Raw genomic sequence first — 13969 nt, forward strand, 5'->3', positions numbered from 1 at the left:
CATTTACAAATCATAATGTAAATAACAGATGTGCATCATAATCAGTGACTAATATGTCACTTCTTTTTTTTTTTTAGATTTTATTGATTTATTTGACAGAGATAGAGACAGCCAGCGAGAGAGGGAACACAAGCGGGGGGAGTGGGAGAGGAAGAAGCAGGCTCACAGCGGAGGAGCCTGATGTGGGGCTCGATCCCATAACGCCGGGATCACGCCCTGAGCCGAAGGCAGATGCTTAACCGCTGTGCCACCCAGGCGCCCCAATATGTCACTTCCTTTAAACTCGGTCAGTGATGGGATGCCATGGTGGCTCAGTTGGTTAAGCGTCTGCCTTCAGCTCAGGTCATGATCCCAGGGTCCTGGGAAGGAGTCCTACATCAGGCTCCTTGCTCAGAACGGAGCCGCTTCTCCCTCTGCCTGCTGCCACCCCCCCCACCCCCGCGTTTGTGCTCTCTCTCTGACAAACAAACAAATAAAAACAAACTTAAAAAAAATAAAGTCTGTCAGTGATTGGGGGGCCTGGGTGCCTCAGGGGGTTAAGCAGCCGAGGTCATGTTCTCAGGATCCTGGGATTGAGCTTAGCATCGGGCTGTGCACTCAGTGACAGCTCTGCTTGAGGTCTCTCTCTCTCCCTCTTCTTCTCCTGCTCCTCTCTGCTCGTGTTCTCTCTCTCTCTCTCTCTCAAATAAATAAATATATCTTAAAAAAAAATAAAGTCTGTCAGTAATTGCTCACTGTGCACCTTTAGGCACAGACAAGAGTGTGTAGTTGTATTGCCTCCTTGTCTCCTAGTTACAAATCTGTGTGCTATTTACAAGTATAAATAACGAAAAGAGGAAATTGGCTAAGAAAGATGAAATCTCAGCAAAGAAATGAAAAGTGATGACACTGGAAGTGAAATTCAAATTAAATGTAAATAGAATTACAAAAGAAATAGCTGACTGTGGGAATGTTGATAATGCTGCCATCCAGGGAACCCTACATATGTAGCCAGAAGAACTCAATAAAGACAAACTCGTCGACATAAATGAGAAAAGAAGGTGAAGGAAAAGGATGAAGATGTCTCAAAGGAAGTGATGCTGGCAAAAAAATCTTCATGTTAAAGAAAACCCGGGAGATATTTCGTGACATTGAAAGTGCAAAAAACAAAATGCTGGAAGCCAATTCAAACTTAGAAAGGAGTATGACGGTTTGCCAAGGAAGAGAAGACGCTTTCTCTGCATTGTAAGTTACACCATGAGGAGAAGGAGGAAAGCTCTGCTCAAACTACTCTTTACCTTTTCTAAAAAGAAATAAAATACTCTCATTCTTCATGTTTCTAATGCTTTTAATCTCACTGTGCTAAATAATCGTTTTATTGTTTATTTCTGTATATATTTATAGCTGACAGAGAGTTTTTAATATTTGACCAAAGGTCATGGAACAATTATAATTTTTCCCACTGATTATTAAGATCACTTTGCTTGGACAAAAAAAAATTACTTTGCTTGGACTTGCCCAGTCACTTTTATGGTCCTTCACTATTGTGCAAAATGAGGACTGTGCGTGTGTGTCTACGCATATCCATAGGTCCATACGTATGTACTATGAGAAGAGATGGTATTGGAGCTGAGCCTTACAGGAAGGAGAATTGCTAACCAGTAATCAGAATGGTGAGGAGGAGGGTGGTAATGTTCACTACAGAACAGCAGGTGCGGTGGCCTGATGGAGGATGGGTTACGGTGAGATTTGGTCCAGCTGATGCTCAAGTGTGTACAAGGTAAGGAGCAGTGAGAGATAAAACTAAAAAGGTCATGTGGTGCCAGGTCTAACAGGGATTTCCTTGCTTGACTACAGATTTTGATCTTTATCCTTTAGGTTATGGAAACCTCGGAAGGGTTTTCAGCACATGAGTGACAACGATCAGACTTTTCTTTTAGGACAATCACTACGAGGAGTGTGGAGGCTGGATGGGGTGGGAGCCTGAGGCTTGGAGGCAGGAGTTATCAGACACTGATTGGCTGGCTGCGGCAGGTTACAGGTAAGAATGAGGAAAGACTGACTGAAAAAACAGTCTCCTCACTTTGCCCTTCATCACCACTAAAAAAGCCTGTTGTTTCCTTAAAATCCAACTTCCTGAACATGTCTCAGTAATCCTTCATTTCAACAGTTTGAATAACACCCTTGTGGACTGAGCTACATTCACCTTGCCATGGACACCCGCCAAATGCCACGGGAGTGCCTTCCCTGCTGGTTAAGCTGAATACCAGCTACTTTCTCACTTATGCAATCAAAGATTCCTTCCCCTCTTCTCTCCCGCATGGGCACTTTGCTGAACATAGCTTTGTTTTCCCTAGCCTGATTAGCAAAAACTTGTTCAGGTAGGATGCTTCATTAACAAATGGTATTCTCTTGTTCCTTTCAGGCTATCTTCTACATTTTAATTTACTGGGCGATGTTAATGAACACAACAGGGGACCTAATAGTTTTCCCTGGGGATGGAGAAAATGAGAAACTTTCCAAGTAAACATAGAATAGTAAAGACATAGCAATGCCAATTTCAAATCTTAATCATACCAAATGTTGCATGGGTAGTAAATGGTAGGAACGTCACCAAAGTTTGCTTTTTCATACATTAACGTTCTTAAGGATTAACAGTGTTCCAATAACAATGATGCTGTATCCTTTTACAGACAAGAGGTTTGAAAAATGAAATGAGTGAAAATATTTTCTTTTTTAGAGATTCCAGACGCCCTGGCGTCATCATCTTACTTTTTCTTTCAGATTTATTTTATTAGAGTTTTACTTCTTGATTCCAGAAGTCAACCCCCTCTCATAATTGTAAAACCTCCTTGCGTTATACTGTTTGCTTTTGTGGATCTGAGTTCTATTCCTAAGAAGAGAAAGAAACTTATTGTCGGTGGGCACTGTTCCTTTACAATCCGAGGCTACATCATTTTCTCCAAGGATGTCCACAAGCCTTCAATCAACGGTTTAGTTTTGTCCATATTGACTCTCTATTACTAGTTCTGCCCTCAGATGAGATTCTGTTCTTTTCCAGAGAACGTGTCCTAATTTTTTTTCTTCGTTAAGACATTTTCTATTGTAGTGGAGGGCAGTTTGTGATTTCACCACATACTTGGCAGATTTCCTTATTCCTCATAATGATCACATCAACAACAGCAATGAGTATCAATGATAACAATGTCCCTCTTCAGGCTCTTTCCTAGGCAGATGCGTCTGGCTTCCATGAATGGCATTTGCTAGAGCCCAGATAGCAAGATAATAATATGCCAAGGCTAGTGCTGCCAGCCTTTCGCTCTTTGACCAACTACCTCCTCGACATTGTTCAAACTGAAACCAAAACTCCCTGAATAAGTTTACTCATCTTTAGATGTTATAAAAATACAGGAGTATTTTCTTTTCAGGTTGATGGAAAGAGACACTTATTCTTTCCATATAATAGCAAGACTTTCATTTATTAATATTTTTCAGGCACTGAAGAGCAGAGACTGACAATTTTCTGTGGACATTCAAAGTGATAATGTATACAGTATTGGATGCAGGGCACATATTTATTTCTGCAACTATAAGATAACCCTATGGTCATTAGAGTCCTGAATTATAGAGAAAATGTAGTAAGAGAGTTTTCTGAATTACAATATGAATTCAAGTTATCATATTATTTTAATGATGAATGGCTGTATTACTCAGGTGCTCATGACAACATAATTGTGTCAACAATGATATGAAAAATAATGGGGAACAGTAGCACATTCACGAAGGAAAGGCAGTCACTACTACTTTTTCAGACTCATGAAACATAGTACAACATGGTAACTGGGAAACGACAGTAAAGGAACAGAAGTAGCAGACACCCTGCAAACATAGATTGACGATAAGTCAAAGTGTCACAAAGATTAAACATTTTTGTGGAAAGCAGCTGTACTTCCTAATCAAAGCACATGCAACATGTTTTGAAATGACTGATTTTCTGCATTGACATGTATATAAAGATACCATATGGTTGCCATTTAATAAGTATATTTGCATATATGTTGATGCACATATACAGAGAGATGTAAGCATAGTTATGCATATAAACTCCTCGTGTAAGGCTTAGCACAACTTTAAATGATTTTAGGCCAAACTCTATAATCTTGATTATCTGATATTCTGCTAAACATAACCTTCTTTTAATTGGCATTTCAGAAGATGTACAGTATTAAATAACTTAAGGATTAAAAGAATGAATTCTGGAGTCATTGTTTAGAAACCAATGAAAGATAATTCTTTGGTGGATATAATAGCGTTTAACCAGAATATTCCACTTTTAACAACACTAGATAACAGAAAGTGGTATTTTTCTATTAGTTATACATGTGCTTATGTTCACTGATAATTTGCCTTTCCTCTCAGTTTACAAGCTTTGCAGAGCTGAATTTAAAAACAAAAAACAAAAAACAAAACTTTATTTCTCTATCTGGTTCCAGTCTTTAAATATGAACTAAGGGCTTACTTCAAATGGTACATTTAACCTGAGATGATTTCCTAGGTCGTACTGATTTAGGTACTATCTTGTCTTAGTTGTTAGAGCTCAATTAAGCTGTACATCTAAGGCCACAGGAAACGGATGTCCGAGATGCAGGTCTGCTCAGATGTTGAGTGACCAGTGGGCTAATGAGATGAACCAAATAAGGAAAGATCTTATCAACCATGAGCTTGGCACATATGAGTAGGCTACTGTAAATTTTTGTTAAAAAACAGTTTAACTTTGATCAAAAATACTAAGTGTTTAGACAAGAAAATATGCTTGGTTCCTAAAGAGAAATCAAGCCAAACAGAAACAAACAAACAAAACTCACAAATAGTTATAGAACTTTAAATTATATTAAAGAAAATTCTGCCAGGTTAGGGAGAGGAATGAAGTATGTTTCCAGAATGTCTATTTCCCAACTGGCTAGGGTGTTAGGAAAATGAGAATGAAAGTTCGTTTTAGCATTTGAAGGGTTATTTTCTTCTAGCTACAAAAATATGTGGACTCAGTATAAAAAGATTAAAGACAAAACAACAAAATGACACCCCCCCCTTCAACCCGAAAAGAAAAATACAGAAGAAGTAATTAGAGAAATGAATATTTGGAGGAAATGGGAATAATAAAAAATTTAAAAAAAGATTCCATAGATAAAAGCCTTTGTAATCTGCTTAAGTCTATCCTATCACCTGGAATCTACTAGAAAAGTCAAAGCAGTTGGAGAAGGTTGGAAGCCAAGAATGGACAATGCCTGAGGTGGGAAGTTAAAGATGTCTCTCAAAGTTAAAAAGGAAAACCTACTGCTAGAAAGCACTCCACTAAAGTTTACTATAGAAGAGCTAATGAATAGGTATAACTTGGACATTAAAAAGAAAAAAAATATATATTCAACTTATGCTTCCCTACCCCCCCTCCATTCAGAATGATGCTTATCCACAGTGGGTGGAAGGATGATAACCCAGGGCTAGAGGGAGAAGTGGTGCCAGGGCACCGAGCAACAACACGCATCAAAGACCAGCTATGAGGTGCCCTCTTCAACAGAAATCCATTCATATCCATACAAAGGAAATAATGGCATAGCCATAAAATTATAAGATTAACATGGGCACAATCCAAAGACACATACTACTTTTTTGTTTAATATGACCATATCCTTCCTTTAATTTCATCACAATCTAAAAGGACAGTTTGCTACTGTGTCTACAACCATATTCAAAAATGGGAATTTGATTAAGCTTCATATTTCTTGGGATGAAGGGAATAATTCAAGCATGAAATACCAAGGAATGACTAACTTTCTGAAGGAAAGGTGGAGAAAAGTGTATCTGAATAAAAGATGAGATAATACCACCTGTTCTCACACATGCCTGTACGATATGTGTACGTGCCCACCGCATACCCTATATGCAAAGGTTAGCCTTTCTCTGGGCTTCATGCCACCCCCTCAGCTTGAAGAGAGACAAACTTTGGGACGCCACCAATGAGAGTTAGTGACAGTTTTTAACATAGTTCATGATTATGTAAAATTAGAGGAATGCTCGATAGGCTGCTGGGAAATGGTCTCTGGATTTTAGGGTGCTTGTTTGTTGGGGATGCTCTCTCCCTACACTGCCAGGGCTAGTTCTGTGGGGGGGGGTGACTAGGTGGGAGGACACCTGCCTGTACCCTGTGATTTGAGGGCTGCTGACAGAGCCTTTTACTAAAAATGTATTCATCATATGCCTGTCTCAATGACCAAGAGACAGACAAAACTCCTTCGGGGTCACCCATTAATAATTATGACATAGGGAATCCTAGATGAGAGGAAGAAAGACTTTGAAAGATCACCTGGTCAAGCCCCTTCACTGTACAAATGAGAATATGACGCCCAGAGGCAAGGTGATTACTCCACATTTTTTTCTAGTTAGTCTATGATTACCTTGTGTCAGCAAGAGCTAGGATCGTGCATGTAGGTGTTCCTGAAGGACATCATTGATGTAAGAGGCTTCAGGAAGGCATGAGGATCCTGTAACAGGGCTGAAAGGGTGGCTCCAAAGAAGGCCATCCCTCTTCTCCTGTTCATTATACTGCCCTCTAAAGGTGGCATACCTGTGTGTGTGTGTATATAAAATAAAAATTACCATACTGTACCTAATATTAATAACTGTACATCCTCGTAATTCTTTCTAATGACGTCATTAGTAATCAATGGCATGGACATACTGTGATTTATTTAGCCAATGCTATTATTTAACACTTACGTTGTATCATTTTTTTTTAACCTTTACACAGGACACTGGTATTTTTCAATTTTTCAATTTTCCAAGAAGTAATAGCTTTACACACATGTGGTCCTCTCCTAAGAATATGGTTGTGTATGTGGTATCTCTTAAGTCGAAGTTAACTATTATTTTAAAGATTTGGTACAATTATAATGACATTCTTTTCTGAAAATACATATGTATCTGCAACCAGCTCCACTCCTAGGAGCTCGGTGATCTAGCGCTACTTGGATGCCCTGGCACTCCCTGGCCAGAGGATGGGGAGTTCAAGGCTCCCTTGTCTCCCTGTGTCCCGCTTGCATTGTTTCTTTTCGAGCTTCTTGTTCTGAAAAGTCTGGGGGTCATTAGAAGCGGACAGAAATCAGAGAGAGGAGAACAAAGGGACTGCAGAATAAAAGAGAGAAGAAATGACCAAGGGGATGACTCTTCATTTTACCAGTTCTGGAATCTAAGGGACCCCAATTACCGGAGGAAAAAGAAAGCTACAGTGGTGCAAAATGCATTACAGAAGACTCTCCAGTCAGAACAATTGCAAAAATACCTGCCCAGACTAGCAGAGAGACACAGTTTGTACTGGGAGAGAAAGGGAGAGGGAGAGAGAGCTCTGGCAATGATTGCTCAGGAATTTCCCAAGGCCTTTGTAGATTCCAGCCCCTTCCCTTCCAGAAGGGTAAGCCCTCTTTAAAGCTCAACTAAGCCATGGCTCCAAGGTAACATTTAGACAGCTTACACTGTGCCTTGAGGTACAAGCAAAGGCAAATTTATCAATCTCTCCAGCCATGCCGTTCTCAGGAAGTGTTTGCCTTTTTAATTGCTCAGCTAGGCTTCATTGGACATAATTGAACAGCTACCTGATTAGAGGGCACTGGCTGAGAATGGCAGGAGCCCGCTGTCAGGAGTCTCTGGCACCTGGAGCGGGCTCCCTCCGCCGGCTTCTCCTGCTGGGATGAATGGAACTGAACCATCCGCCAATGCTCCCGTGACTGGGGAGGAGGACAGGAAGACCCTTTGACCTGACCAGCCAGTCAGCAGCGGGGAAAATAGCCTGCCAAGAGTCTCTCTTTCATGACCAGATGTTAACTGAAAGCCTCATTTCAGGGATTTCATTAAATGTGAGAATCACACCTTCTTCTCATCACCTGCAAAGAGCTGCAGCCTCCCTGAGGGAGAAAGGCAGCTCCAGGGGCTGAGTGCCTCTTTCCCGACTTCCCGCTGACATCTTTGAATAGGGCTGATGTCATGAAAAGGGATCTTATTTCTACGGTGAGAGGCCTCGGGACAGGAGCATTCACATGGAAGGAAGGAACATTTTTCTTGAGCATTCATCTCCCTCCTTGCCACACTTAGACTTCCAGCAACGGAAGTTCATTGGCTTCTGAAATACAATCATCTCACAGTGCAAACAGCTGCTCCAACTTGATTTTGCAGACAGGTTTCTAAACATCACAGGCAGAAACTTCTTTTCAGCCCGCTCACAAATTTTCGTTCGTACCTCTCACGCTTGCTACAGCAAATCTCTCATAGTTGCCCATAAGTTCTTCCACTCTTTCTAGGATAAAATGATAGAATTTTAGAGTTTGGTAGGAGTGGGATGTGTGGAATAGCCATACTTTCGTGGAGTTTATTTATTTATGATAGCAATAATACAAGGTGTCATTTAAGATGCAAAGAATAAGGCTGAGTGCACATATATTGAATTTTATTTCGCGGATTATTTCTTTTGACCTCTTTTCAGCAGCTCTTGATGATGGTGGAAGCTGGTGGCCACAAAGGGTAAACATGCCAGAGGTAAAGTCAGGCTGAGGTTGGTGGTAGCCTTGCTTTTCTACAAGTGGAATATATATTGGCATTTAAAGATAAGAGCATCTGGTTTCCGCCAACGGTCCACGGAACATTGCCCCTAGAGCACCCAAAGAGGAAGCATTTGCCCCCTGCTTCTCCTGGGAAGCTTTCTTCTTCTAATGTCTTGAGAAGTTAAATTGGAAAGGGGAAATTTGTCCTCCGAAGACGAGACCTATCTGTTCCCCTGGGATTGCCCTTACCTTATTACTGTACTCAGGACCAGCTGAGTTATTTGCAAGACCCAGTGCAGAGTGAAAAATGTAAGTCCCCTTGTTCAAAATGATTAAGAATTTCAAAAACACTGACAGCAGAGTCATAAACCAAGCGCAGGGTCCTTCCAAGCAAGGGCTTTATGTAACTGACCATCCTCACACCCATGAACCTGGCTCTGACTATAGATCCTTTTCTGTCCTGTCCCCTCAAGTGTAGCATTCTTGGTCAATTGAAATGCACAGTTTATTGCCCCAAGAGTAGGAAGGAATTTTAGAGAACAGATTACATGGAACCGACATAAATTGAAAGTGTAATTTCATGTTACTACATTAATCTGGCATACGCTTAATTCACGAGATGAGCTCTCTTGGCTTTCACTCCTTTCTGTTAGCAGGTACCACCTCTAACCGTAAGTTTTGGAGCTATTGGTTTAATTTGCTAGTCTGCCCTACTTCAGTCCCTAAATTGAAAATGAGTTCTGTGTTTTCACTCTCTAAAAAAACAATATCTTTTCTTCTCTGCCACCCGGTTCACCTCCTCTCAATTTTAATTTAGTTCTTCTAATTTTAATTACCCTTTCTCTTTTTCAGTTTTCTTTAGCCTTTTTCTAAAGCAGCAGTTCTGATCCCTTTTTTATCTCCCCCCCTAGGGAGTGTTCTTAGATCACTTTTTTCCTAATTGCACCCTCCATGAAATTTTAGTACTATAGATATATACATAAAGAGTATATATACATATTATGTACTAAATATATTAGGAGATAATAGTATGAATTATATACTTTAAAAATTTACATATATGTGGATACATTTTTTTCACCATATAAGAATTCATTTTTGTTCTTTTGGGGGTGATATTGCCTCTTTTGAGACCACCTGATTTAAAGGAAGATGTCTCTCAGGGCGCCTGGGTGGCTCAGTTGGTTGAGAATCTGCCTTTGGCTCAGGTCGTGATCCCTGGGATCAAGTCCCACATCAGGTTCCCTGCTCTGTGGGGAGCCTGCTTCTCTCTCTGCCTCTCTACGTCTCTCATGGATGAATAAAAAATTAAAAAAAAAATAAGGGAAGATGTCTCAGCATCCTGTTCATCTCTATCCACATATCATTGCTCTCTCAAAAGAATAACAAGAAAGTCCAAAACACTAGCTTTTACATCCTCAAACTTCTTGTCTGAGCTCAAAGTTCTACATCCCCAATTGGGAAATTAGCCTATACACATTCGTGTACAAGTGTATGCTATGAATCTATTTTTTTAAAGATTTTATTTATTTATTCAACAGAGAGAGAGACAGCCAGCGAGAGAGGGAACACAAGCAGGGGGAGTGGGAGAGGAAGAAGCAGGCTCATAGCGGAGGAGCCTGATGTGGGGCTCGATCCCAGAACGCCAGGATCACGCCCTGAGCCGAAGGCAGACGTCTAACCGCTGTGCCACCCAGGCGCCCCTGAATCTATTTTATATACAACTTCGTTTTCTGAACTTCTAAGGGCAATTCTATTCATAGCTATTCAAAGATCTATTCAAAGGGAATGCTTTTAGGGACAGAGAGTAACACAAAGGTGATGTGGTTCAGGACACACTACTCCTAAATATGGCACCTTGGCATGTTGGATATTTTAAGCCGAAGGAGTTTGAGAAAACAACAGGGGCAGGAAGGTCACTCTGACCTGCTCTTCACCCTTTTCCCTTGAAACAGTCATAAACCCTATGTGAGAGGTGTTCTTCCTATGTTCAGAGGAGAGGAGCACCCTTACCTTTGAAGACAAAGAGATACGGAGAAGAATCTCAACAAACAGTCCTCAGGGTTTCCCCCAGGTTAGGACACTTACTTGATACTCTCTGACCTATTTCTCAAGGATGGTCCTCTCTTCATCAAACCTTGCATACAAATCATCAGCCTCAACCATTCCTCCAGGTCTTCATTTTCTTACAAAAGCCCCTTTGTCATGTAAAACTTAGGCTAAATAAATTCGTACGCTCTTCTCCTGTGCATCTGTCTTTGCCAGTTTAATTTTCAGATCCAGCCATGAACCCTAAAAGGGTTGAGAAAAACTTTTTTCTTTTCCTACAATAACAAATTATTCCCAGCAATCATGAAGGAGCCATGATATTTCTAGGCAAACTCTAGAAGATGAGCCTCCTTCTAGCTTTCAAGAACAGTAGATTGATTGGCATTCTCTCTACTTAGAGGGACATATCACAAAGCCAGCTTCCAACAAAGAATGGCTTTTTTTTTTTTTTTCCAGTAAATGTGGCAAAAAGGACTGCTAGAGCAGCTTTTTCATGGATCATGGGAATGTTGTCACTGGGCTGGAGAAATTGTGAGAAGCTACTTGAGGGAAAGAAAAGGAGCACAGATAAAGGATTCCAGCCCTTCTGGTCTCATCTCAGCCAGGGGAAAAAATGGTCTAAAGGAGTTGTGAAACATTAACATAAAGTACCACTTTTCCTGACGAGAAGATAAAACTTTCCTGGATCTTTTTCAATGATATTATTCCATTGCTTGATAAATGATCTCTTCTTTTGCATGAAGACATGGCAAGAAGATTAAACTAACTATAAAATATTTACTTCCATATAGCAACTAGCTAACCATGGAATGAAGTTTAACTCAGCTTGAAATAGACAGTATAATATAAAGCAATTTACTCTCTTGGAATTATTGCTTGGACCACCTTGAAATTATACTGCTAAAGCAGGACAGCTAAAAAATAAAGATCAGTGAAATCATCAAACCCGCATTTTATCTTGTTACATCAGTGTCTTTTATGTCTAAACCTATCATAACAGCTCCTGGAATAAAGAGAGATGCAGGTTTTCTTTCTCTGCCTAGGGAGGAGCTGTGTAGTAAGCAATGAAACTACCAAATGGGAAAGGGTATGCGGAAAACTGAAAACAGGGTCTGTCAAGAACACACGCTGCCCAGATGGAAAATCAGGAGACGATAATTCCCAGCATAGAACTCCATGATTTTCATAGCTTATTCTCGCTTTTATGTCTTCACTCAACAAACGGTCATTGAGCACCTATTCTAGCCAAGTGATTATGCTAGATGTTCTGTGAGATTGGATTTAAACTATAGCAGATTTTCCCACTAATCCTGGCTTCTGAAATATTTATATATATTTGCAAAGTTTTGGCTCTATTGCAATTAAAGGCTCCCTCCATTTCCCCACTTCCTGCCCTCCACAAACACCTCTAAGCTTCTTTCATAATTAGCTGCAAATGGCTGTGAATATGGTGCATCCAGCAACATCCATAATGACTAACCTTCACAGACCTATAAAATATTCAGTGGTTTGGCATTATTTCTTTTAGTTATATTAATCTAAGTTTGGAGTGAGAAAGGAAGCAGAGAAGATGAAGCTGGACCTTTTAATTGAAAAGTGTGTCTTTCTCCTACAGACTCAAGTCTTCCAGCTCTTAATTTTTTGTGGGTGTAACATCGATGACCTGCTTTACCATGTGGGGTACAAGTAAGGTCACTTTTATTTTTTCCAATTAATTACTTAACCACCACCTCGTGTTATTACTAAGAGAATATTCAGCACCTGCTTCTTAATGACTACTTCAATCGCCAAATAATACAAGAACCTCATTGGGTTTCCTCGGAGTGCAGTATAGTATCCCTGACTGTGTCAGTTAGCCCGCGAGTGGGAGCACCGAATTTAAGGCCTTCCTGGACCACGGTAATTAAAGAAGCTTTCTTAAGGGGTGACACCATCGACCTCCACACAATTTACCGTCTCCTTCATGGGTTGGCAAACTATGGGTTGTTGGCCAAATCCAGCCTGGGGCCTCTTTTTATAGGACTCCTGAGCAAAGAATATTTTCTTTTTCTATTTAAAAGATAAGGTTGTAAACAAAAGTAAAAACAATGAAAAATATGTAACAGAGTACTTACGTGGTACTCAAAATCTAAAATATTTGCTATCGCATCCTTTACAGAAAATGTTCGTTAACCACTGGCCTATATTAACATGACCTTACTATTCCATTGTCACCATTAGCCTAGATTTACTATTCCAGTAGACTTTTCCCCAAGAGAGGAAGCTGCAAATAACTATTATTCATTACAAGAAGTTCAAGAAAGACCTATCATCTTGTTAATAAAAAGCATTGAAAAGAAGTTTATATCTCAAGACTTTTTTTTTTTAAAGATTTTATTTATTTATTTGACAGAGATAGAGACAGCCAGTGAGAGAGGGAACACAAGCAGGGGGAGTGGGAGAGGAAGAAGCAGGCTCATAGCGGAGGAGCCTGATGTGGGGCTCGATCCCATAATGCCGGGATCACGCCCTGAGCCGAAGGCAGACGCTTAACCGCTGTGCCACCCAGGCGCCCCTATATCTCAAGACTCTTGAACTCCTTGCCTCAAAAATCTTCCTCTGGCTGTGCCGATAAACCCTAAACTATTATATTATGATCCTCATCCAATACTAATTAATACTCTCCTCTTCTATTGAAGGACCTGCCTTAAACCACACCTTAAAATTAGATCAGAATGTATCCTTCCTCCCCCAAGATGCTATCAGACTCTGTTGAGGTAGGGGTGGTTCTTAATGTGATAAACAGTAAACTCAACTTTGTCTTGCCACTACATTTTTCAGGGGATATTTGGGGAATGTTAAAGAAAAAAAATATTCTGACACTTGTTAAAATAGTAAGGAAGACTTTATTCAGGACTACTGCAATAGGAATAAAGACTATCACAACAGGGTAGAAATATCGGGCTAACCTGTGAACACAGCAAAGAAGGCTGGGGATTTATAGTCAATGAGCAGAGTGAGGGGGTCAGTGGATGGAGAATGGCTAAGAGAAAACATCAAGGTTGTGGGGGCGCACATTCTCGCTAAACCAACAATAGGATTCTTGCTGAAGGCGGGCCTGGTTGATCAGATATCAAGGAGGGGTGAGGAATTTGATCAGATACCAAGTGATCCAATATTAAGGGTGGGAGTTTTCCCTAAACCGACTTGCTAAGGCTAAGAGATGCAGGTCCCACAAAGACTGTGGGACCAAGCCAAGGTTGAGGCATAGCTGAGCAGAGGGCTCAGAGGAGCTGAACTAGGGTTTGGTGGAGAAGAGAGTCTTTGTGAGGAACGAGCATTCTCTAGCCACTCTCTACACAACTATTCTGCTT

This window comes from Ursus americanus, chromosome 27 (genome assembly GCF_024610735.1).
Source record: "Ursus americanus isolate L20-20 chromosome 27, mUrsAme1.1.p, whole genome shotgun sequence".
Taxonomy (NCBI): Eukaryota; Metazoa; Chordata; class Mammalia; order Carnivora; family Ursidae; genus Ursus; species Ursus americanus.